Source organism: Salvelinus sp. IW2-2015, linkage group LG10 (genome assembly GCF_002910315.2).
Source record: "Salvelinus sp. IW2-2015 linkage group LG10, ASM291031v2, whole genome shotgun sequence".
In the NCBI taxonomy this organism is placed as follows: domain Eukaryota; kingdom Metazoa; phylum Chordata; class Actinopteri; order Salmoniformes; family Salmonidae; genus Salvelinus; species Salvelinus sp. IW2-2015.
This window is the reverse complement of record NC_036850.1, coordinates 10,343,610-10,370,840: the sequence shown is the minus strand read 5'-3', so window position 1 is coordinate 10,370,840 and position 27,231 is coordinate 10,343,610. Positions and strand designations below refer to the sequence as shown.

Sequence of the window (27,231 nt, the reverse complement as noted above, 5' to 3'; positions counted from 1 at the left end):
AGCAAAGAATGCATTAATGCTGCTTCCTTGCTTCCCAAGTCCATTTTTATATTTTTTCCTGATTAAAAGGGCATTTCTTATGTGACACCCCCATGCCTATCAACACACAGCAGCACAAGCACACACCGCACATCACACACAACACACACACACAACACACCACACACACACACACACACACACACACACACCACTCACACACACACACACACCAACACACACACTTAACACACACATCACACACACACACACACACACACACACACACACACACACCACACACCCCATTGCTTTTGAACATATATTCAATATCAGAGTGCCCTCTATGTTAACAATGCAGGTGGCTCTCAGAACAACAACACAATGAGTGTTCGTGTAATCAGACAGTCTTATTTCATTCATATGGAATTCCGTTTCTGAAAAAGCAAACGTTTGATGTACCACTAGAGAAGCTGTACCAGTGTTACACAGTAAGTACCAGTAATCCAACGTTCCTTCTCTTGTACACAAGTACGCAATTCAAGTCTGGTGTGGTGCGTTAATAAACTCACAGGGTCAAGTTGCTAATTCCTTACCGTCATAGTTTAGCATTAAAGTAGTCCCGAAGTAACTGTACACCTGTATGCTTGCCTTGACATCTCAGGCATCCAAACAGCACTGTAGCGATGTTCTGCACTTGCTCTACTCCGAAACAGATCTAACGTTTGGTCTGGTGTCTACAAAAATGCCTGCTTTCTTAACGATAAGGCTCAATGACGCCTGCAACCACGCAGACTTCCTTTGCACTCTCTCACAGAGGGTGCCAGTAGTGCTCTTCCTTTTACAGTTTTGTGGTTAATATTCAACAGTTTTAGTAAAGCGGCACAAAACCGATTTCTCCTCTTCTTTTTTTTTTCAAGAGAAATTGGCTCTGCAACCCACAGCTTAATTCGGACGGTATCTTCAAACACATGGAAGTGTATGTTCTGTCTGAATATATTTGGGCTCAGTAGTGTATCAATCTAATTGACAGCATCAAAACGTATGAGGCTATGTGTCGTCTATGAAAGTACATGCAAAGTTGTGAAGGAAACAGAAAACTAGGTCAGGTAAGAGTATACAAATGATGTATACACTGAATAGCCACAGAGCATTTGCATTATCTAAGGCTAAAACACATAAGCGAGTAGGATAAACTGCTCTTGTGAGGTTTTTGGATTTGATAAAAGACAGGAAGTTTGCTTGATGTGATATTGACTGTAATGTATCAACTGGGTAACTGAATGCAAGGCAAATAAAATTTTAGACATTTTAAAGCTATAATCCTTAATTGCTACAACCTTTTTGGACTTATAATGAATTATCTATACCCAATTGATGTTTTAATAATATAACTTTATAAATGTCTCAGGAGCTTAGGTCATCAGAACCCCACAATATACATGTTTTTACTCCAATGTGTAAACATAGAATGCAAAAAAAACATGTATAGCCTCAACACATGTTTAAAACTATATTTTGATATAATGGATGTTCGTCTTGCATCCATAGCTCTGTCTATGAATTTAAAGTGGTTACACTCTCCAGGCCATCCCTCAGCCTTTAAAAAAACCAAAACAGAGGTAGGTTGACACTTTGTTATTGTTTTAACGGCGGATTCTAGTTTATAAGAGAAATATGAATGGAAAACATTAGTAAGACATTACTTGTTATTTTGGATGTATTGACAAAATCCATGAACTAATACAATGAAATACCTCATTAAGTATAATGAAGGTCATTGCTTTTAATAATCCATCATTATCACAAAAGTAACGAAATTCCATCATAATTCGCAACAATTCATTAAGCATTTAGAGGGGAAAAACAATTGATGGAAAATGAGTGTGTTTGCCATATTTACATACTACTCTGAGAAAGACATAAATTTAAAAAAATATTGAAGGAAAGCAGATACCAACACAATAGAGCTGGGATCATTTTAAGCATGGCAGTAAATTGAAGCTAATATGAATATTCCCATGTGCTTGTTTAGTCTATTGCAGGTGTCTTCGAACGCTTCTCATTAACCAATAAAACGTGAGTTTGTTTTTCTCCTCTCCATGCTCTTTGCTGAACTGGATTATTACATGCTGTAATGAGGCGAAAAAACAGAAGGTTCCCAGCACAACAAGTGAAATAAAGTAGAATAACCCCAGTCCGTTTCTCTTCCACGTCATACCTAGACCCACACAACAACTACGCTAACGTATGAGTTAAGAACCAAGATCGAGCTTCATAACATAGTACGAATGAAAGTAACATACATCAAAACAACAATTCTATACAAGAACTTGAACGCTATACAACGGTGACAATATGAATCGACCTTAGCTGGGCCTTTCCTTTCTGCTTCTGTAAGCCCACACAATATGTCATTGAGGTCTCTTAAGAGGACTTTGTCAACAGGTAGTTCGGCTTTCAGCTCATCTCCACAGATCACTATGAGGCCCCCCGTGAAAGAAAAAATAGAAAGAAAAGAGCGAAGAAAAATGCCTGTCTTTTTTACCCTGCGTCTGACAGGGCTTTTGTGGATGCCAAGAGGAAGATAACGGAGACAAGCGAATTCCCACATTCATTGTCTGGTCAGCCGCAATCCATCATCGCGGAGCGGCCAAAACTCAAAGCTCCTTTTATGCTAACCATTCCTGGTATTATTTTGATGACCAGCAGATGTGTGTGCCTTTTTCATGTGGGTATATCTTGCAATAGTGGTCACAGCAGTGTGGAAAGACTCCTGCCAGTAGATTTTACGCATTGTGATGAGTGGGGGATTAAATTGTTCGAACATTTGTTAACCAGACCGTGTTTCCAATAAGAAGGGAAGATGGAATGAGATAGATCGACGAGGACAACTAGCCGCACAAAAAGTGATGAAAAGTAAAGTGATTTTAGATCATGGGGAAGAATTTCCAACATCTAAATGAAATGTCCGTCTTCTGTCGTGTGCAGTTCTTCCCGTTTCCTACACCTCCCCCTCCTGTGACAACAACCCTCTGTCGGGGGCGGGGGGGGGCATCCCTACAGTATTTTGTCACGGTCGATCGCTGATCACTCGCATGGTTACTATACAGCAGAGAAAGGCCAGCGCCCACAATGCCACAAGTGTAGCTTGTCCGTGGTTAGGGTCAGATCATGGCTTACTATTTCCCAACTGGGCTGCCTGCCTGCATTTGAATACTTACTCCTTGGAAAATGCAATGCCCCATGCTAAGTAAGGCTAGGCGACACTGTTTCTTAAAGGCAGACCAGGGAGAGAACGGCGCGCACATGCTAACAGTAAATCAACGCAGCGATTGTTTTCACCCACAGTGGGAAATGAGAAGGGCAGCCCTGGTAGTGCTGAGTGAGTCCACCATCATCACACTCTCAGCAGGCAATTAGAGCGGCTTTAATGTTGGCAAAATAAAACCATCTCTGCCTAGCGCCGGTTGACAAAGTCAACCAGGCACGTTGTCTTCCCTTTCAGGTCTTTTTTTTTCTTTTCTTCTAAGACTCTACTGTCATATCACCTGAAAATAAGTGACTATCAATAAATAATTGCTGGTTTTCTTTCCTCCTCTCGATGCTGGTTCTGTTCTAGAAGTTTTGCCATATGGCTGAACAGGGGCTAAGCAACTAATCTTATCAAAGCCATCAGGAAGTGAGACTTGACTGCAAATGCTCTCGATTCTTTGCATACGTTACAATATCTGTATTTTCTTTGCAGCTATTGTTTGCAGCTGTGAGTAGCTGAGAATAATTCATCCTTTTCTCTCTCCCTCTCGTGTGACCCAAAGTCAGATCCTGTCTTAATGTGGCTTAATAAGAAAGGAAAGAAAGACAGAGAGGAAGAGAGGGAGATTCAGAGAGCAGGGCACATTATCTGCATTAAAGTGTATTTATTATAGACTAATTGTAGCAGAGGAAGTGCGTTAGGAGGGTGTGCTCTCAAGAGGGAGGGTGGGGAGCCTTCGGGACATCAGGGAACATGTTTATTTATCTCACTTTATCTGAAACAGTGGGGCTACTTCTCTTAGGATCAGAGAAAAAAAGTGAGAGGAAGGGAGAGAGGGAAAGAGGGGACGAAGGGGAAGAGAGAGTGAGTGTAACCATTTTGCTGGCCAGACAGAAGTGTTTGCCGACATGCCAACTCTTCACTAAGACAAGACTCTGATTAGCGGAATAAGGCAAAGTTGGTCAAACTTCAAAACAAGCCTCTCTCTGAACTCCACTACAAAAACCTCTCCTCATCCTGTTCTCCTCTGTGAAACACCCATCCCAGAACAGCAGCTTCCTTTCGGTGAGGTTGCTAAAGATAATAGCTTTTACTGCAAAGCAAATTTAGAAGACACATTTCGACAGAAAATCTGAGAGGCTTAAGGACAGTATACATTACCAGAACTGTTTTATGTTTCATTCTACTGAGGTAAATAAGAGATGTGTGTATTGAAGGGCCAGTTTGGCCCAGGCCCTGGATTCCAAATGTCTCTCCACACTCCGCTCTCTCTGACCTGTCTGCATTTGTATCACTTCTCCCTGCCCTCTCTGACCTTCAACATGATCACTGATTCCCCATCTCTCACAACCAGCGGCTACAACTCCGTTCAGCAGAGAACAAGTGTCTGTGTGTGTGTATTTGTGTGTGTGTGCCTGTGTGTGTGCGCGCGCATGTTTGTGTGTGCGCATGTGTGTGTGTGTGNCCCTGGAAGACCCTGGAAGACTGACGCACCCTGGAAGACCCTGGAAGACTGACGCACCCTGGAAGACCCTGGAAGACTGACGCACCCTGGAAGACTTAGGCCTGGCTGTTCTTTAGCCAACTGTTCTTCCAACACTGTTGCTTGTTGTTGACTCTTATCTCTAAAATATGAACAAGATCTGTGGGCTGCTTATGAATACTTTCTTCTTCTCTAGAACGTGACTGCAATCATTGTCTCGTAATAAAGGAGAAGGCCATCAAATGAACCCTTGAAGGATATAATGGATATATTATGTAGCCTATGTGATGACTGGGCATGCCTCATGTATGCCGAGCCTACTTGCATTGACGAGGTCACGCACGACTGTATGAGCTTATTATCACATAACTGAGACACAAATCTACTATCCCACACTACTGCAAATACCATTCAGAAAACGTCTTTGTAATACTGCAATAATATTACACTGATATGAGTATATTTTCTAAATACAATGTTGGGAGAATACACAGGTAGATAAAACCAGTTTCTGCACAACTTTCTCATCTTGATCTCTTAGGAAGGATTGTCCATTGCCAGACAAAAATGAAGTGACTCTTAAATGTGCCACCCACAATCCTTTGTAAACTCTGCCAATATCAGACGGAACCCTTTTTGAAAGTGCCCTGTATGCACGCTGCCTGTTGCCATAGACATCTATGATTCAAACAAGACTGATGAGCTGTTGCTCATTTATAGAGATAGCAGTTTGCCCTTTTCTTACATTTGATTTCCGGCTTTATCTTTAACATGTAACAAAGGCAGATAGACAATGGAATAATGTGAAATGAACTGACAAATCCAGTTTGTTTTTTGAACGTATCCTTGCTGACGAGCGTATGCAAATGAACTGCATTAATATGCTTCCCTTGCTCCCAAGTCATTTTATATTTTTTTCTTGATTAAAAAGGACATTTCTTATGTGACACCCCCCCCCCCCCATCAACACACATGCAACACACACAAACACAGACACACATTCACACGCGCACGCAGGCGCACACACACATACATTGCTTTTGACAATAATTCAATATCAGAGTGCCCTCTATGTGTAACAATGCAGGTAGCAATGCTCTTAGAACAACAACACAATGAGTGTTCAGTGTAATCACGACAGTCTTATTTCATTCATATGGAATTCCGTTTCTGAAAAAGCAAACGCTTTGATGTACTCACATAGAGCAAGTAGTACCAGTTGTTACACAGTAAGTACCAGTAATCCAACGTGTCCTTCTCTTGTACACAAGTACGCAATTCAAGTCTGTGTGGTTCGCATTATAAACTCACAGGGTCACAAGTYGTAACTTCTTACCGTCATAGTTAGCATTACAAGTAGCTCCCGAGTAACTGTACACCTGTATGCTTGACCTTGACATCTCAGCCATCCAAACAGCACACTGTAGCGATGTCTGCACTTGCTCTAACCCGAAACAGATCTAACGTTTGTCTGGTGTCTACAAAAATGCTCTTTCATTAACGATAAGGCTCAAATGACGCCTGCAAAGCCACCAGACTTCCTTTTGCACTCTCTCACAGAGGTGCAGTAGTGCTCTTCTTTACAGTTTGTGGTTAATATTCACAGTTTTTAGTAAAGCGGCACAAAACCAGATTTCTCCTCTTCTTTTTTTTCAGAGCAAATTGCTCTGCAACCCACAGCTTAATTACGGACGGTATCTTCAACACAATGGAAGTGTATTTCTGTCTGAATATATTTGGGCTCAGTACGTGTCATCATCTAATTAACAAGCATCACAAACGTATGAGGGCATATGTGCTCTGATCCTATAAAGTACATGCAAAGTTGAAGGAAACAGAAAACACTAGGTCAGGTAGAGTATTACAAATGATGTATACACTGAATACCACAGACATTTGCATATTCTAAGGCTAAAACACATAAGCAGAGTATGGCTAAACATGCTCTTGTGAAGGTTTTGGATTTGATAAAAGACAGGAAGTATTGCTTGATGTGATATTGATGGTAAATGTATCAACTGGGTCAACTGAATGCAGGCCAAATAAAACTTTTTAGACATTTTAAAGCTATAATCCTTAATTGCTACAACCATTTTTGGACTTATAAATGAATTATATATACCAATTGATTCTTTAATAATATAACTTATAAATGTCTCAGGAGCTTAGGTCATCAGAACCCCAAATATACATGTTTTTACTCCAATGTTGTAAACAATAGAATGCAAAAAAACAATGTATAGCCTCAAAACATGTTTAAAACTATAATTTTGATATAATGGATGTTCAGTCCTTGCATCCATAGCTCTGTCTATGAATTTGAAAGTGGTTACACTTCTCCAGGCCCATCCCTCAGCCTTTAAAAAAAACCAAAACAGAGGTAGGTTGACCACTTTGTTATTGTTTTAACGGCGGATTCTAGGTTTATAAGGAGAAATGATGAATGGAAAAGCCATTAGTAAGACATTACTTTGTTATTTTGGCATGTATTGACAAGAATCCATGAACTAATTACAATGAAATACCTCATTAAGTTATAATGAAGGTCATTGCTTTTAATAAATCCATCATTATTCACAAAGTAACGAAATTCCATCATATTCGCACCAAATCATTAACGCATTTAGAGGGGAAAAACAATCTGATGGAAAATGAGTGTGTTTGCCATATGTTACATACTCTGAGGAAAGCATATTTAAAAAAAATATTGAAGGAAAGCAGATACCAACACAAGTAGAGCTGGGATCATTTTAAGCATGGCAGTAAATTGAAGCTAATATGAATATTTCCTCATGCTTGTTTAGTCTATTGCAGGTGGTCTTCGGAACGCTTCTCATTAACCCAATAAAACGTGAGTTGTTTTTCTTCCTCTCCATGCTCTTTGACTGAACTGGATTATTACATGCTGTAATGAGGCGAAAACAGAAAGGTTCCCAGCACAACAAGTGAAATAAAGTAGAATAAACCCAGTCCGTTTCTTCCAACGTCATACCCTAGACCCCACACAACAACTACGCTAACGTATGAGTTAAGAACCAAGATTCGAGCTTCATAACATAGTACGAATGAAGTAAACCAATACATCAAAACAACAATTCTATACAAGAACTTGAACGCTATACAACGGTGACAAATATGAATCGACCTAGCTGGGCCTTTCCTTTCTGCTCTGTAGCCCCACACAATATGTCATTGAGGTCTCTTAAGAGGACTTGTCAACAGGTAGTTCGGCTTTCAGCTCATCTCCACAGATCACTATGAGGCCCCCGCTGAAAGAAAAAATAGAAAGAAAAGAGAGAAAGAAAAATGCCTGTCTTTTTATCCCTGCGTCTGACAGGCTTTTGGGATGCCAAGGAGGAAGATCAACGGGAGACAAGCGAATTCCCACAGTTCATTGTCCTGGTCAGCCGCATCATCATCCGGAGCCGGCCAAAAGCTCAAAGCTTCCTTTTATGCTAACCATTCCTGGTATTATTTTGATGACCAGCAGATGTGTGTGCCTTTTTCATGTGTATATCTTGCAATAGTGGTCACAGCAGTGTGGAAAGACTCCTGCCAGTAGATTTTACGCATTGTGATGAGTGGGGGATTAATTGTCTCGAACATTTGTTAACCAGACCGTGTTTCACAATAAGAAGGGAGATGGATGAGATAGATGACAGAGGACAAACAAGCGCACAAAAAGTGATGAAAAAGGGAATGATTTTAGATAATGGGAAAGAATTTCCAACATATAAATGATTGTCCGTATTCTGTCATGTGCCGTTTCCCCCCTCCTACCCTCTCCCTCGTGACACAACCCTCTGTCGGGAAAACGGGGCCACGTCCTCATGGCAGGCTACAGTAGTCACGGTCGAATCGCTGATCACGCATGGTTACTCTACAGCAGAGAAAGGCCAGCGAACAATGACCACAGTGTAGCTGTCCGTGTAGGGTCGATCATGGCTTACATCATTCCCCTGGGCTGCCTGCCTGCATTTGAATACTACTCACTGGAAAATGCAATGACACATCGCTAGTAAGGCATGGCCGACACTGTTTCTTAAAGGCAGACAGGGAGAGAGAACGGCGCGCACATGCTAACAGTACAATCAACGCAGCGATTGTTTTCACTCTACAGTGGGAAATGAGAAGGGCAGCCYGGTAGTGCTGAGTGAGTCACCCATCATCACACTCTCACAGGCATTAGAGCGGCTTTAATGTTGGCAAAATAAAACCATATCTGCCTAGCGCCGGTTGACAAAGTCAACCAGGCCACGTTGTCTTCCCTTTCAGGTCATTTTTTTTCTTTTCTTCTAGACTCTAAATGTCAATATCACCTGAAATAAGTGAATATCATAAATAATTGCTGTTTTCTCCTCCTCATGCTGGTTCTGTTCTTAGGAAGTTTTGCATAATGGCTGAACAGGGGCTGTTGTTGTGACAGGTGCTGAAATCAAACYGGGAGGCGACGGAGACAAGGTTCAATTTAGTTTGTGAATCCTTTAATTGTTGCATAGCTAATTAAAAAAAAAAGATCCCTTACACTCCTGACTATTTACCGCCGCTTGTATGCATACATGGGGATGCGAATTGTGCCTTGAAGCCAAGTGATGCTGCCTTTGTGAAGGGAAGRGAGGAGAGGGGTTGGGTGCTACTTCAACGTACTTACCATCTCCTCACAACTGTAGTTTGGAGTTTTCACAAAACAAATGTATGGCTAATTAGAGATACTCATTATGGAAAGCAAGTCAAGTAATTATTTTACATCATGCCGCCGTTAATTGAACGATTCTTCAATATCTTTGAAAATATCTATTTTTCTCTCCTTTTTTTCTCTGTGAGAAGATAAGGGGAGACTATAAACAGGTATGGGAGCCATATGCTCTTGAATGAAAAAGCACTTCTGTCAAGGCAAATGGGCTTTTTAAATATTGAACCACTGCATGTCTTTTTAATATGACAATGCTAAATCTCCTTTATTCCATCACTTTGATAAACTATCTCAAGCTAATCTGGAGAGACTTCATGTGAAGGAAACGTTCAATTCTTGCAGGCACTCTGTCGAGGCAGGCCGTTATGCAACTGTACTCGGTATGTCCATAGAGCAGTTTTTTAAAAGCAGCACACATCCTGTTTAAGAAAGCAACTAATCTTATCAAAGCCATCAGGAAGTGAGACTTGACTGCAAATGCTCTCGATTCTTTGCATACGTTACAATATCTGTATTTTCTTTGCCGCTATTGTTTGCAGCTGTGAGTAGCTCTGAGAATAATTCATAATTTTCTCTCTCCCTCTCGTGTGACCCAAAGTTACGTCTTAATGTGGCTTAATAAGAAAGGGAAAAAAGACAGAGAGGAAGAGAGGGAGATTCAGAGAGCAGGGCACATTATCGGCATTAAGAGTAAAGTGTATTTATTATGGACTAATTGTGGCAGAGGAAGTGCGTTAGGAGGGTGTGCTCTCAGGAGGGAGGGTGGGAAGCCTTCGGGACATCAGGGAACATGTGTATTTATCTCACTTCATCTGAAACAGTGGGGCTACTCTTCTTAGGATCAGAGGAAAAAGTGAGAGAGGAAGGGAGGGAGAGGGAAAGAGGGGAAGAAGGGGGAAGAGAGAGCGAGTGCAACCATTTTGCGGGCCAGACAGAGTGTTTGCCTACATGCCAACGCTTCACTAAGACGAGACTCTGATTAGGAGAATAAGGCAAAGTTGGTCAAACTTCAAAACAGGCCTCTCTCTGAACTCCACTACAAAAACCTCTCATCCTGTTCTCCTCTATGTAACACCCAACCCAGAACAGCAGCTTCCTTTTGGTGAGGTTGCTAAAGATAATAGCTTTAACAGCAAATAACATTTAGAAGACATATTTCTACAGTGAATCTGAGAGGTAAAGGACAGTATACATTACAAAAACTGTTTTATATTTCATTCTACTGAGGTAAATAAGAGATGTGTGTATTGAAGGGCCAGTTTGGCCCAGGAACGGATTACTAATGTCTCTCCACACTCCTCTCTCTCTGACCTGTCTGCATTTATACAACTTCTCCCTGCGTGTGTATTTGTGAGTGTGCCTGTGTGTGTGCGCATGTGTGTTCATAAAGGTTGATAATGTTTAATGAAAAAGGAACTCTCTGTATAGTGCATTCAGTGCTTCCCTCCCTGGAGACGTCTTGCTCTTGAAGCAACACAAGGCCTCTTCTTTAATTGTCCCGGTGTAGTGCCGTGTGCCTGGTGATAAGTGACATTACTCACATTCTCTGTTTTCCTGAACCCTCGTCATCGCTAACCCCCACCACCACGATGCTAATGTGTTGTTTATGTTACCATGGCTGCAGACTGTACATATTCTATTCAAGAGGCATCACTGCATGATCGATGCATCACGGGTCGTAACCTCTCTGTTTCATTCCCATAGTGGTGACCACGTAGAAGCTGTGAACTCTAAAGGTACATTGTGCCATTTCAACACATTCAAAGACAATTCCAGATTTACAAATCAAAATGATCTTACAGCCATATGAAAGGGCATCCATGTTTTGGTCAAATTGTACTGCATTTCTTCCATGATGAGGCTAGGATGTATTTTTAGTGAATAAACATTTGAGGATGGTACTGTTACGCATAGCTTAGCCTAGACAGTCACCAGCAGCATGGGGGCACCTGCCATGTTTAGCCTGCCTGCTGCACCCCACCACCCCTCCCTGTCCCCTCAGCCTTTTCATAATGCGGGGTATTAAATCACCCATGTCCTACAGCTGTGATCTCTTGTCGGGGGCCGGTGACAGCAGGGCTCACAACACGGACGGCGTTCTGCTATCACCGCTGAACTGCCTGTCTGAGCCACTTGACGGACCTCTGGAGAGGCAGCATCATCTTCATGCCCTGAAACCAGCCCCCTTACCCCCACTCGGCCCCTCACCCCTCACCCCTTACCCCCATACACATATCCCTTCCCCTCTGCCCTCCTCCATCTCAGGGCCCTGACTCTTATTTATGTGACCCACCTCCTCTACATCCCTCCTTCCTACCCTCCATCCTCTCCCTTTCTCCCTCTCTCCCTCCCTCTCCATAGTTTTTCTCCTGCATCTGATTAAGTTAACAATGTGCCGTTATTTGCATGCTGATTTTGCCGGTCCCTCTCCTCAATTCTCTCACAAACACAGGGGCTGGATCACAGTAATGTGATAGCACAGCAGCCAGCCAACGCAATCTCCTGCAAAACCAGGTGTGTGCAATCCACTTCCCTCTTAATTCCTGCCCCCATCCATTTTTTTTCTCCGTTTTTTTCCCATCCCTGTAGTGTTTATAAGGTTGTGTTACAATCAAATCTGGAGCACGAAACCCTGTCTATTTTTATTAATTATAGACCGGCGCTGATGCGAGTGTATTCCGAAAGCATCTTCAAAATAGGTCGGCATACAGTTTCCTATTCTTATCACATTTAAATGTCAACATGGTGCAAAGCCCTACAAATTAGTTCAGGCAGACTTCAACCCCCATTTAACATTTGAAGCTCCGCTCTGTAAGCTCAAAGTGTGATTTAACGCAGTTTACACATATAAGGAGCTGGTGGTTTGTCTTTCAAACTTCTCATTTCAATACAGATATTACTGCCAAGCCGCCTGAGAAAATGCTGGTGAGGGAAAAAGGGGGGGGGGAAATTATATAAAGCAAGAAGAAACAATGCATTAGCTTTCATGAATAATAGATCCTCCATCAGTCCGTGCGAGATGTACGTTTTTAGCATCGCCGCATAAATCCTCGGCTGAAATGAATAAATCAAAATGGGGGACTTTTCTTGAACATCGACCCAAAGATGTCGCCAGTAAACAACAATAATATAAAACACCCCCTGCTTATATGCAAGCAGGACACAGTCCCCATAGAGTAACAGGAAACAATGCAACGGAGATCTGTTGTTCAGGTTACTGGTTGTTGAGCATACCAAACAGAGTTCAGACATCTAATACACTGGACCTATTGATACAACCTACATAAGGAAACACGTACCACCATGAACGTCTCCACAACAAAACAATCACATTATTCTCCGAAATGCAATCTGAGATGGACATGTTCTATGGAAAATCAAATTTGATTTGGAGCGTGATGGGGATTAGCAAATACCATAGAATACACACAACAACGGACTACTTCCAATGAGATCCACTGGCAAGACATGGCCTTCATTGACTCAGCCTCACCACGGCAGACAGGGTAAAAGGCAGATGAAACGCCTCATACCCTGGGGAAGTGTCTCACATGTCAAGCTGTTTCACGCCACTGAAACGTGGGCTAAACTACAGGCCCGTGGGCCACTCTAGGTCCAGTCAGCCCTGAAGGATGCCTTGCTTTGTGGGGGGTAGGATCGAGGACGTGCACCATACGCTTCGTTACACCTCGACCCCACTGGCCATATCGAAGGCATTCACTGACTGCATCACCGCCCAGCACAACCACTTCATGCAGGCGATACGGACCAAGGTCCTCAAGCCCAGCCACAGTTTTTTAGTGCCACAACCTCAATCTAGTCTAGTCCATTGATGTGTCTTTTGACCGATAGCGTCCAATGTCCCCAGCTCGCACTTGCCTCAGCTCTACCAAAACCTGCCATTATGACGTGGCCGTCCCCCAGTGACATTTCTATCTAAGTCTACCACTCAGATATGTCTACTTTACGTAGGACACATTCCCTTGGGGACTGCGCCGTGCTCGGGGCTACTGTTTCACCACCTCATACTAGTGTGGTGGCACGGCCCTTTGAACGTCCTCTGCAGGTTTTTTTTTTCTTCTTTCATACGGCTCATCGCAAAGTGTTCTATGGGTGTGCCCACTACGAGAGAGCTGAAAGGTCAAAGCGTTATATATCTTTTAATGCACAGAGCGGCCCTCAGGGGTTTAATTGACTACAGCGTCAAGTGAGTTTGAGGCCGACGAAAGAGCAACATGAAGACGAATACGTTTCATTAACAGACAAAACGGAGCCCAATTGCTCCCACCGAATTGGCAGGGTGTGAAGCTTCCCCGAAAGTTAAAACACATTTGTCCACTGAGCAAGTGAACCTTCTGTGGCATCCATTCAACATGGAAAAGGGTTTAGGCTTCCAAGTGTGTGAGAGTGAGTATGTCAGTGTGCGGGTCTGTCAGTGTCAGCCAGCGTGTGTAACAGAGAGCATATGTCACTTAGTAAAGCATTGTCTCAATGTATACGCTTATGCTGCTTGTTAGCTCAGACCCGTTTAGATTACGAGGACAGTCTCCACGCCGTGCTCCCGTGCTCTCTGTTCTGTCTACACTAAGTAGTACAGTAGGATCCCTTCTGTTCTCTGCGCGTTAGCTGCTCCTCTTCCTCGATGCGTGTGATAGCCCGACTCTCCGAGCCAAACACGCGGCGTTGTTCTACGACTGCCTGGCGACTTCAAATATTCATCAAACAGAAAGAAAAGAGAGCCTCTTCTATCCCGCGGTAGTAATTTACCAATTATTTGGAGTACCTGCTGACAGGTACGTGTCACAGTCTGCTACATTCCCCCCGTCCCGCTCCTACCCGACGCCCTGCCTTTCCCCTGCTGCGGAGAGAGCCGCGGCGCTTCAGGCACACGGCGAGACGAGACGAAGAGGAGGAGGAGGAGAGTTTGACTGCAGCTCTGATGCTTTGATTTGGGAAACGGTTAAGAGCGACGGAAGGTCGAAACTTGACGTGCTCCAAACACGCAGCCCCAGTCACTCTCAGGGCGGTTTGACTACTTTCTAAAGGAGTCCAGGAAGACAAGGCCTCTCTTTCCCGAAACTCAACCAGCGGGGAAAAAACGAACAAACACGACGAATACAAAACACACAATAAATGGCTCATTAAAGAGAGTAGACGACTAGACAAACAAAGCAACCTACACTGGCTGTCACCGACGTTCTCTGTGATGAGGAGCACAGTGGCGGTGCAAGAAGAAACTCTCTGAAACAGTCGCAAACCACTGCCAAAGTCMCTGTGACGGAYCTCTTTGCCTGCCTGCATTATGTCTCTATTTGTCTTGGTGACACATCTAATGTGGATGATAGGCATTGTGAGAATTACGACTCCGTAGCTCGGTCTCAGTGAAACGGACCATCTCTTTCCTTCAGTAGAGGACCCCAGAGCTGAAGGGGATGTAATTCAATTAGGCGTGTGTGTGTGTGTATAAAGATGCGCTCCCTGAGCATTATGGGAGTTTGGAGGAGCTGGGGGTCTACACGGGGCCATCAATCGGTGTGGAAGTTCAGGCCACCGTGGGCCAGGCGTCCGGGCAGGCGGGCCACTGGAGAGGGAGGAGAGGAGAGCGCTGCCTCTCTATCTCACACTGTGCCCNCGCTCATGTTTTCTCTTATTTTTGTCTCATTTCTTGTTTGTTTCACAATAAAATATATTTTGCATCTTCAAAGTGGTAGGCATGTTGTGTAAATCAAATGATACAAACTCCATTTTAATTCCGGGGTGTAAGGCAACAAAACAGGAAAAATGCCAAGGGGGTGAATACTTTCGCAAGCCACTGTATTCCTATAGTGGTCACTACGTAGCAGCTATAAACTCTAGGGGTGCATTGTGCTATTTCAACACATTGAAAGACATCGTCAGATTTACAAATCAAAATGATCTTAAAAGCCATATCTTTTGCATGGGCATCCATGCTTTGGTGAAAGAATTTCAAATAAAAATCTAATTGTACTGCATTTCTTCCATGATGAGGCTAGGATGTATTTGTAGTGAATAAGCATTTAAGGATGGCACTGTGACGTATAGCTTAGCCTAGAAAGTCACCAGCAACATGGGTGCACCTGCCATGTTTAGCTTGCCTGCCTGCCTGCCGCACCCCACCACACCTCCCTGTCCCCATAGCCTTTAGATAATACCCGTGTCCTACAGCTGTGATCTCTTGTCGGGGGCCGGTGACAGCAGGGCTCACAACACGGACGGCGCTCTGCTATCACCGCTGAACTGCCTGTCTGAGCCACTTGACGGAGCTCTGGAGAGGCTGCATCATCTTGATGCCCTGAAACCAGCCCCTATCTTCCACTCGGCAGCTCACCCCTCACCCCCATACACATACCCCTTCCCCTCTGCCCTCCGCCATCTCAGGGCCCTGACTCTTATTTTTTGTGCCCCACCTCCTCTACATCCCTCCATCCTCTCCCTTTCTCCATCCCTCCCTCTCTCCCTCCCTCTCCATATTTTTTTCCCCCTCCTGCATCTGATTAAGTTAACAATGTGCCGTTATTTGCATGCTGATTTTGCCGGTCCCTCTCCTCAATTCTCTCACAAACACAGGGGCTGGATCACAGTAATGTGATAGCACAGCAGCCAGCCAACGCAATCTCCTGCAAAACCAGGTGTGTGCAATCCACTTCCCTCTTAATTCCTGCGCCCATCAAATTTTTCCCCTCTGTTTTTATCCCCATCCCTGTAGTGTTTATAAGGTTGTATTATAATCAAATCTGGAGCAAGAAACCCTGTCTATTTTTATTAATTATAGACCGGCGCTGATGCGAGTGTATTCCGAAAGCATCTTCAAAATAGGTCGGCATACAGTTTCCTATTCTTATCACATTTAAATGTCAACATGGTGCAAAGCCCTACAAATTAGTTCAGGCAGACTTCAACCCCCATTTAACATTTGAAGCTCCGCTCTGTAAGCTCAAAGTGTGATTTAACGCAGTTTACACATATAAGGAGCTGGTGGTTTGTCTTTCAAACTTCTCATTTCAATACAGATATTACTGCCAAGCCGCCTGAGAAAATGCTGGTGAGGGAAAAAGGGGGGGGGGAAATTATATAAAGCAAGAAGAAACAATGCATTAGCTTTCATGAATAATAGATCCTCCATCAGTCCGTGCGAGATGTACGTTTTTAGCATCGCCGCATAAATCCTCGGCTGAAATGAATAAATCAAAATGGGGGACTTTTCTTGAACATCGACCCAAAGATGTCGCCAGTAAACAACAATAATATAAAACACCCCCTGCTTATATGCAAGCAGGACACAGTCCCCATAGAGTAACAGGAAACAATGCAACGGAGATCTGTTGTTCAGGTTACTGGTTGTTGAGCATACCAAACAGAGTTCAGACATCTAATACACTGGACCTATTGATACAACCTACATAAGGAAACACGTACCACCATGAACGTCTCCACAACAAAACAATCACATTATTCTCCGAAATGCAATCTGAGATGGACATGTTCTATGGAAAATCAAATTTGATTTGGAGCGTGATGGGGATTAGCAAATACCATAGAATACACACAACAACGGACTACTTCCAATGAGATCCACTGGCAAGACATGGCCTTCATTGACTCAGCCTCACCACGGCAGACAGGGTAAAAGGCAGATGAAACGCCTCATACCCTGGGGAAGTGTCTCACATGTCAAGCTGTTTCACGCCACTGAAACGTGGGCTAAACTACAGGCCCGTGGGCCACTCTAGGTCCAGTCAGCCCTGAAGGATGCCTTGCTTTGTGGGGGGTAGGATCGAGGACGTGCACCATACGCTTCGTTACACCTCGACCCCACTGGCCATATCGAAGGCATTCACTGACTGCATCACCGCCCAGCACAACCACTTCATGCAGGCGATACGGACCAAGGTCCTCAAGCCCAGCCACAGTTTTTTAGTGCCACAACCTCAATCTAGTCTAGTCCATTGATGTGTCTTTTGACCGATAGCGTCCAATGTCCCCAGCTCGCACTTGCCTCAGCTCTACCAAAACCTGCCATTATGACGTGGCCGTCCCCCAGTGACATTTCTATCTAAGTCTACCACTCAGATATGTCTACTTTACGTAGGACACATTCCCTTGGGGACTGCGCCGTGCTCGGGGCTACTGTTTCACCACCTCATACTAGTGTGGTGGCACGGCCCTTTGAACGTCCTCTGCAGGTTTTTTTTTTCTTCTTTCATACGGCTCATCGCAAAGTGTTCTATGGGTGTGCCTAACACGAGCGAGCTGAAATGTCAAACGCGTTCCATATCTTTTTATGCACAGAGTGACCCTAAGGGGTTTAATTGACAGTGGCGTAAAGTGAGTTCGAGGCCGACGAAAGAGCAACATGAAGACGAATACGTTTCATTAACAGACAAAACGGAGCCCAATTGCTCCCACCGAATTGGCAGGGTGTGAAGCTTCCCCGAAAGTTAAAACACATTTGTCCACTGAGCAAGTGAACCTTCTGTGGCATCCATTCAACATGGAAAAGGGTTTAGGCTTCCAAGTGTGTGAGAGTGAGTATGTCAGTGTGCGGGTCTGTCAGTGTCAGCCAGCGTGTGTAACAGAGAGCATATGTCACTTAGTAAAGCATTGTCTCAATGTATACGCTTATGCTGCTTGTTAGCTCAGACCCGTTTAGATTACGAGGACAGTCTCCACGCCGTGCTCCCGTGCTCTCTGTTCTGTCTACACTAAGTAGTACAGTAGGATCCCTTCTGTTCTCTGCGCGTTAGCTGCTCCTCTTCCTCGATGCGTGTGATAGCCCGACTCTCCGAGCCAAACACGCGGCGTTGTTCTACGACTGCCTGGCGACTTCAAATATTCATCAAACAGAAAGAAAAGAGAGCCTCTTCTATCCCGCGGTAGTAATTTACCAATTATTTGGAGTACCTGCTGACAGGTACGTGTCACAGTCTGCTACATTCCCCCCGTCCCGCTCCTACCCGACGCCCTGCCTTTCCCCTGCTGCGGAGAGAGCCGCGGCGCTTCAGGCACACGGCGAGACGAGACGAAGAGGAGGAGGAGGAGAGTTTGACTGCAGCTCTGATGCTTTGATTTGGGAAACGGTTAAGAGCGACGGAAGGTCGAAACTTGACGTGCTCCAAACACGCAGCCCCAGTCACTCTCAGGGCGGTTTGACTACTTTCTAAAGGAGTCCAGGAAGACAAGGCCTCTCTTTCCGAAACTCAACCAGCGAAAAAACGATACAAACACGACGAATACAAAACACACAATAATGGCTCATTAAAGAGAGCAGACGACTACACAAACAAAGCAGCCTTCACTGGCTGTCACCGGCGCTCTCTGTGATGAGGAGCACAGTGGCGGTGCAAGAAGAAACTCTCTGAAACAGTCGCAAACCACTGCCAAAGTCMCTGTGACGGAYCTCTTTGCCTGCCTGCATTATGTCTCTATTTGTCTTGGTGACACATCTAATGTGGATGATAGGCATTGTGAGAATTACGACTCCGTAGCTCGGTCTCAGTGAAACGGACCATCTCTTTCCTTCAGTAGAGGACCCCAGAGCTGAAGGGGATGTAATTCAATTAGGCGTGTGTGTGTGTGTATAAAGATGCGCTCCCTGAGCATTATGGGAGTTTGGAGGAGCTGGGGGTCTACACGGGGCCATCAATCGGTGTGGAAGTTCAGGCCACCGTGGGCCAGGCGTCCGGGCAGGCGGGCCACTGGAGAGGGAGGAGAGGAGAGCGCTGCCTCTCTATCTCACACTGTGCCCTGAATAAATGAACATCTCTCTAGTGTGTGTCGCGTCGAGGAGGTACTTCAAAAAAACTGCCATCGCTCACTCACCGAACGAAGGTAAAGAGCTTCTCCTCTGCCTTTTGTTAAGAAACAAAACGGAATACAACAAGACGGGACTGAACAGTCGAGTAAGAGCGCGTGGGAGGAAATAATTTGTTTTTCAAGTTAATTCTAATTGTCAGCAAAAATAGCGAAAAGTGTGTCTTTAGGATCCATATACTGTATCAAATTAATGCAAAGTAGACATCATTTAATTGCTGTACTCTCATTGGAGGAGAAAAGCTCAAAACCCAGACATCCTGTGTGATTAGACAGTCAGGACAACAACTGCCTAAACATGCAACAGAGGAGTGCCACTGACTGCTGCAGTCAAGTACAGGAAATGTGCTATAGTGCTGTCACAATGATGAATGATGACATGATTCATCCTGAACAGATTGTGAGCGGTTGCATCATGCATCGGCATTTGGGGCCGTCAGATTCCAGCATTGTATGTCGCAGTCTTTCCCTCAGGTAGGGCAGGTTCACTGTACATCTGGGGCAGAGGACTTCTCACGCTCATTGGGGCGGCAGGTAGCCTAGTGGTTGGAGCGTTGGGCCAGTAACCGAAAGGTTGCTAGATCGAATCCCCGAGCTGTAGTTCTGCTCCTGAACAAGGCAGTTAACCCACTGTTCCGAGGCCGTCATTGTAAATAAGAATTTGTTCTTAACTGACTTGCCTAGTTAAATAAAGGTTCAAATAAATAAATTGTGGCTGGAACCACTTTATGATAGTAATCCCATAGACGGTCATTGACCCGGCCCATGAACATATCTGCCACACAATCCAGTTCTAATTTGAAAAGCCCGGCACCGTATCTAAACCTCTCTCTGCAACTGCAGTGCATGTTGTGCGGTGTCTGCATGGTGACAAACATCCTTAAGAAGCTTAGGTGCATGCGTGCACAGTGTGTGTGCGTTTTCAGTCGAGACCGTCTCATAAATAGTTAACAGAACGACGCACAGGAAGGAATTAACCACCTTTACTCGTCTTTAATTACTACGAAGTCCACCTCTGTACCACCGATCTATAAATACATAGTGAATCCCAAGTGGCACTGAAGTTACTCAGTCCAACGTGTCACAGAGATATACCTCAGCAAAAAAAAAAATCCTGGCCCAAAATGTGAACGATAACACAGAAATTGGGACAAACCATACGTCCTTCTGTGTATTTTGGGATCCCACTAATTCATTTGGATAATACTACAAAAAAATGATATCTTAAAAAAAAGAAAAATGATGAGAAAAAAAAAATGAATTTGAAGAGAGAGAAAGAGAGAGAAGTCCTAGGGGGATATGTGATGAATCCAGGTCTTAGGGGTGTCCCAGCGAGTAAAATAAGGTTGAACCTCAATAGGATCAACATTCAGGGCAAAACTGCAATAAAAGTAGAAATCTGACAGAGAAAATTATCTGCAATTAGGACAAACAGCACTAAAAGCAAGTTCAAAGATAATTGTTTTCAGAGGGGTGTGTGACTGACTCCCAGGGCGGCCAGTTTGTGTGGTGGAGAGAGAGACAGAGAGAAAGAGAGAGAGAAAGACAGAAAGACATAGATAGAGACTAGTGTGTGCGCGAGAGAGAAAAAGAGAGAGACTAGAGACGAGCGAATTAAAGAGAGAGATAGAAGGAGAGTAGAAAGAGAGCAAGTCCAAAGTGAGATGGGGGTTAAGGGAAAGTCGCTGAAGGTGAAATCTTCCATTGCTATTGGAGGAAAAAGGAAACGAACAAAGACACCCTGCCGAACAAGCACCGATCCATCATAAGACCATGCCGTAAAAAAACAACAAGTGTCCCCAACACACTTATCCCCTCACACATCTTTCCACAAAGAGGCGTATTGTTGTTGCCTTTCACAACACATTGGCCTTTGATGGATCCTGCCCACTAAAGAAAAGGGCCAGAATGAAAGGCAGGGGTGTATGAAGAAGAAGAAAAAAACATGCTTAAACAAAGATATGAATTAAATGAAAAGAAGTTGTGAGATGACCCAGGACCCAGGACCGAAGAGCGTCCCTGAGTTGTGCCTGAGGCCTGAGCACTAAGCCAAAGCCTTCACACAAAGACTATAGAATTCGTTTTTATCATGAGTGAAATGAATAAACGTTAATAATAATGTCTATTCTATCATTATTTACCTAACTACGTAATATGCACACTGCAGAGAACAACTTGGAAAACCACTGTAAATTTCCTAGGAGAAACCGTCTAGAGTTGGTAGTTCTTAGTAGTTCTCTTTAGTATTAGTATTTATTTAAATATATTTTTACAACTTGACAAGCCAATCCCTAAACCTCACCAATTCTTGCAGTGAATGTCCAGTGAAAAAGCCCTACTTGCATAAGCACCTGGTAGATCATGGCACCAAAGATCGGTCTTTCTTTTCCTAGCCTGCACAGTGAAGTCACTCTTGGCATGTCTCAAAACATAACATAATTGTGTTTTAGCGGACTGAGACGGGGGACTAAAAATACCCACAATGGCATGGAGATGAGCAAACACAAAAAAAAGAGAGAAAGAAAGCGTTTGTCCTTCAGCACAGTGTTTTTTCTGTACTTTCCCACAGCATGCCAATAACTGTGGAATAAACGGATATGTGAATTAAACCCCATTGTTTTAAAGATCTGCTGCTATATTTAGTCGCTTTCGCTTCATGCAATAGAATTTTGCCAATTTTTTGTATATGTGTACTTGGACCGCATATCTCACTTGTGTGAGCAAGTGTAAGTGTGTGTGCAAGTGTAAGTGTGTGTGCATGTGTAAAAAACAACAGTTCAACCATGCGATTTTTGCAATTAGAAAAGACACAAAAATAATTATTCTGCAGCACACTCAGGCGACATATCCTGAATCGACGATGCACGGATCACGTGTTTAATAAAAAGGTTAATCAGTTGTTAATCAGAGGATTAATAACGTGTTATTTTCTTTACAAAACCATTAATATTATGCCATAAATATTTAATGTTGATGGGTCATTTTTTGGGGGAGTAGGGGCGCGGGCTAGAGTGAGCAATACACAGGCTAATGTGCATTAATCATGTTTTGGCGAAGACAAATACATTCATTCATGTTTATTAATACAACCTTGGAGAAAACAATACTCTTTACATTATGAAACACAAAAGTTATTCGTAAAGTATTTATCAACAATGCCACAAAAGGACAGAGATTAGGGACTGGAGACTGGAGACAGCGGTCCAAAGTCAAAAATGCTGGGGGCAAAAGTTCATTAACATTTAAGATAAATGCATAAATGGCTTAAGGAAGGGGGGGGGGGGTCGATGCTGATTCACATTGTAGGGGCTGTGTGGGGGGGGGGGGGGGGGGGGGGGAGTCTGTTTTGGGGGGGGGGTGGGTTAAACAGAGATTTTCTGTCCCTTTCTTAACAAATTACCCTGCCGGTTTTGCTAATCAAAGCAAAACAAATATTGCTTTTCGTTCGCTCCATTTGCTGAACGAACATATGACGTTCCCAAAATACTCATTCCCAGCTCAAATGTAATTAAATTGTGCCTTTAGTGAAAACATGCAGTGGTACTCCAATTAGTTGTGTTTTTGTCATCGGGAGAGAAAAAATGGAATCGGGCATGCCCAGGGCACCGTCGTGTCCCGGAATGACACAATGCCTTGGCGGTATGAAGTGGGTGTGTTTTTGAGATGGTGTCTGGGTACGTTGGGGTGATAGGGGTGCAGAGTGTTTATAAGTTGGTGCCTGGATGAGTTTGGGAGATGTTGCCTTGTTGTTGTGAGGGGAAGACAGTCAACGTGTTCGTAAGACGGTGGATGTGTCTATTTGAGACGGTGGGTGTAGTAGGCACAAGGTTACAATGAATCTCTCGATCTCTCTCTTTCTCTGGTCTTCTCATTCTTGTTCTTCTATCTCTCTCTGTATATATACAAAGCTCTGTGAAGTATGTGGGTAGCAAACTATTGAACCGGCTAACTAAGTAATTGCTTTTTTTCATTTAACTCTAAATTGTGTTTTTTATTGAGGGACTGCATGGATTGCCCTGCAAAATGTCATCCATCTACCTGTCGATGAATCTATCCATTCATTTAGTGATTACTCTACCTGATATGCATTTTACCCATGTCTAAACACCTTTATTGGCAATCAATGGAATGCAAAGAATGTCGGAACTAGGTAACTTGCAGGCCTGAGGACATATACAAAATCGGATATTTGTCAATGGCCAAGCATTAAGTTCTGTTGCTGGACTTCTAGATACTGAGAAAATGTATAATACCCACTGGCAGATCACAACGTAAAATGTAGTGTGTCCGTGTGTCTGTGAGTTGTGTGTCTTTGTGTGTCTGTCTGTGGCTGTGCGCATTTCTGTGTCTGTGTGCCTATATTATCTCTAATATCCTCCTCTCCGCCAATCTCCATAAACAGAGGAGAGAAGGAGAGAGAGAAAAGGCAAAGAGGGCAAGCAAGGGAGAGATTGAAGATGAAAAGAGAGAGGGGAGATCCATTTTGTGTTCAGTTAAACACTGATTTCATCAYCTGGGTAAAACACATAACTTAAAACTGAAATCAAATATTAAAAATGACAGGCCTTATAAGTGCGGTGAGTGATCCGGGGTCACGGAGGGAGGGAGGCGCGGGCGGCTTGTCAGCCACTATCTGTCAGAGTGAATTAGAAACAATCAGGGGGGACTGAAAGGGAAGGTGATTGTTATTAGGCAGSAGGGCTGTGAGCAAGCTCCCCAGATGTGGCCATGCATATAAAAGAACAGGAAGCCAGCAGTTTAATTCAGGAAGCGCTGGCGTACACGGCCGCACAAAGCAGGAAGGGGGGGAAAAGGCCCTTTGTTGCTAATAAGCTCAAAGTTACTTTGATAACAGGCAGGGTTAGGCGCCGGAATAAAAGCACTTTTCTTTTCTTTTTCTCTGTTTTTTTTTCCACACACCACCCTCACCAGTCAGTCAATATCTCGGAAATATAATGGAAGTGGAGAAATCAGGGGTGAACTGTAGATAAGTCGACCTTAACACGCGAAGGGGAAGAGACGGCTGTGCCCATATATCAATTACCCCTGCTATCATAGGAGGATGATGAAGGGCTTGAGTGTTGGGCTCCAGGCCCCCCAGCCCAGCCCCCTTCGGTCCCCTCTGTCGTCTGACAGTCTCTCTCTCTCTCCCCTGCACCGGGTAGGGAGGAGGACGGACGTGCCTGCTTTTGACTCCAGCGCCAGACCTGCTATCTGTCAAGGGCTCCCACTGCTCCTCTGAGACAGACATCACGCCTACAGATTGTTGTCATGGACGACGGCAGGGAGGGGAGGGGTAGATATGTACAATATGTTTTCAAAGGGAGCAGGGCTTGATCTGAATGATAAGGAGAGACACTAATCTGCTAGGATACGGCCTCAAAGGCACATTGGCTCTGCCACTGAAACCCTCGCGCCACAGAGAAGCAGCTCCCTGGTAAACCCCTATAGACCCAGGGAGGCCCACTATCTGCATATGTCGCACTGTCACACTCCAGCAAGAACTCCACGTTCCCTTCGCAAAAACACACGGCGAGGCTAAAAAATGATCACTCAATCCTGGGCATTTATGTCACTGATTACACAAAGAACATTGGACATGTTTCTGTGTCCTTTTCTTGTTTTTCTGAGAGACTGAGGGATTGAGGATATTTTCTCCTGACAGCTTTCGAATGTTTATCGTTTTCTACGAGTGTATCTCGACAAAGCTGCAGGTAACGCGGGCCCTTGTCTCAAGCACTAGTAGCATTGAACTCCAGCAATGTGAAATCAATGAAATGTGAAAATGAAGGACGTTGTTGAGACTGTTGCTTTCAAAGTGCCTCCATCTCCTTTAAATGTTGAATGGCTTTCGATTCCCATTTTCTTTGTAGTCGGAGAGATGTCTCTGAAAATTATCCCAGGCTTGAGATTCAGCGATCCCGTAATAGGGATTTAAACTGCTAAATAAAAGCTTTCTGTTTATCGTTGATCAGTATACTTACGCATACTTCTCCGGTTTGTGCCTTCCAGGTTTGTGTTCGGAGTTAAGACGAGAGGGCGGTATGTGGTGTTGAACATGCTACTGCTAAATATTCCCCAGGGTAATAACAGTGTATACATGACGATTGGAAGCGTGAGGAAATGAAAGAAAGAGGGGGAAGTCGGGTAAAGAAGAGACAATAAGAGAAACACGCGGAGAGAGAGACTCAAAGGACGCGCGTAGAATAGCGTGCGAGAAATTAAAAGCGAGGGACGCAGGCGGAGCGGGAGAGGACGGGAAAGGAAAAAGGGGGTGAGAGTCAAAGAGTGGAAGGAAGGGGGAGAGGAACAGAGGTGGCGGGAGGGAGGTTGAGCGAGGTGTCTCCTTATGGTCGGATCCTTCCTTACAGGACACGTCTTGGATTTCCGCGCGATTAGATTGCGAGGGATACGGAGACGTTCTGAAGGACCATTAGTAATTCATCACTATGAGGTCTGGGATTTCCACTTGCACTGTCTGGGGCCTGGGCCTAGCTAGCTACCCTAGCAGCTTTTTTAAAGAACACTACCCAATATTCCTGCTTATTTTGTGTTTGTGTGTAGCTTTCCCAGTCAGTGTTAAGAGAGAGTGAAAGGGGGGCGGGGGAAAGGAATCACAAAAAAAGAAAGATATTGGTGGCTTAAGAGGCAAATCATTTCCTTTCTGCAGTGTGCTAATTATTACTCCAGCCATAACGAGCTTTAGTCTCCTCCATAGACACAGACAGTGTGCTTTAAGCTTTCACACGGATCACTACTGTAGGGAAGGAGTGACCATAAAAACAGAATGGCCTTCACTTACGGTTCTTTCCTCACCATTTCTCTTTTTTTTTATTTTCTGCACTATGAATAAATTTAGTCTGTCCCGGACATGAAAATGTCAAATACCTAAAATACACCTAGGCTAAATAGCGTATTAATTTTTAATGCTCGCTCATCCTATGCTGCTATTCTCATATCTAGCCTGTCTGCCAACAGCTGTTGCCGGCTCCCTCACCGGGGATTTATCATCCATCTAAAAGAGTAAAGGAGCGCTGTTCAAAAGACAAGGAAGGGAGCCTTATTTTCATGGATTCGTACCTCTCATTTAACTCAAGCCTGAAACTTCTCCCTGTGATATACGAGTAGAATTCAATTACACTAATGCCAAAACATAAATTGTTCATGATTCGTCCCATATTTCTCATGTTATAATTGCTAGCTAGCTCTTATAAATGAAAAAGACATAGGGTGGGTAGGCACGAAGTGGAAGTGTAGTGACATTGGAGAGGTGGCACAAGGGGAGGGGRAGATTTGGAACAGACATGTTTCAGTGTGGGAACTGAATGGCATTCATGTGTGTTTTTAGGTGGCATGTGGCTGATGATTATGGTAGATTATCACAATCCAGATTGTAACAAGTTACAGAGCATTTAGCAAAGCCATGTGGCTAACGAGAGAGAGAGAGCGATGTGAGTGTGATAGAGCTGTGCCAGTGGGACAGGGTGACTGATCACTGATCAGTGTGTGACAGAAGGTGGGTGGGTGGTGGGGTGGGGGGGGGGCGTACCTTAACACACTAACTGCATACTGCTCTGGAGCCTGTCTGTCAGGTTCGAGGAGACCCAGGCAGTCACTGCCACTGAGTCACTACAGCACACAGCAATGACGACCGACCTAGAAGGATGTGTCTCTGTCCTGTCAGAGAGAGAGAGAGAGAGAGAGAGAGAGAGAAGGGAAAGAGAGAGAAAGGGAGAGGGAAAGAGAGAGAGGAGAGGACAGGAACAGGAAAGAGAGAGAGGGGGGAGGAGAGAGAGAGAGAGAGAGAGAAGAGAGAGAGAGAGAGAGAGAAGAGAGAGAGAGAGAGGAGAGAGAGAGAGAGGAAGAGAGAGAGAAGAGGGGGAGGGGGGGAGAGAGAGAGAGGGAGAGAGGAGGCAGATGATGTCAAGTGAAATGTAACAAATTCACTGAAGGCAGCGATGCGCAGAGGTCAAGGAAATACAGCCGAAA

The 27,231-nt window shown here is 44.2% G+C and overlaps 1 protein-coding gene across 1 annotated transcript in view; it reads right to left on the bottom strand.

Moving 5' to 3' along the window:
• Positions 1 to 27,231, bottom strand: part of znf536 (zinc finger protein 536) — a 188,402-nt gene that overhangs the window by 119,154 nt on the left and 42,017 nt on the right. Inside the window, exon 3 of the mRNA XM_070445379.1 lies at positions 26,792 to 26,919. The gene's annotated coding sequence lies outside the window, so the exon portion shown is untranslated. The remainder of the gene's footprint in view (positions 1 to 26,791; positions 26,920 to 27,231) is intronic.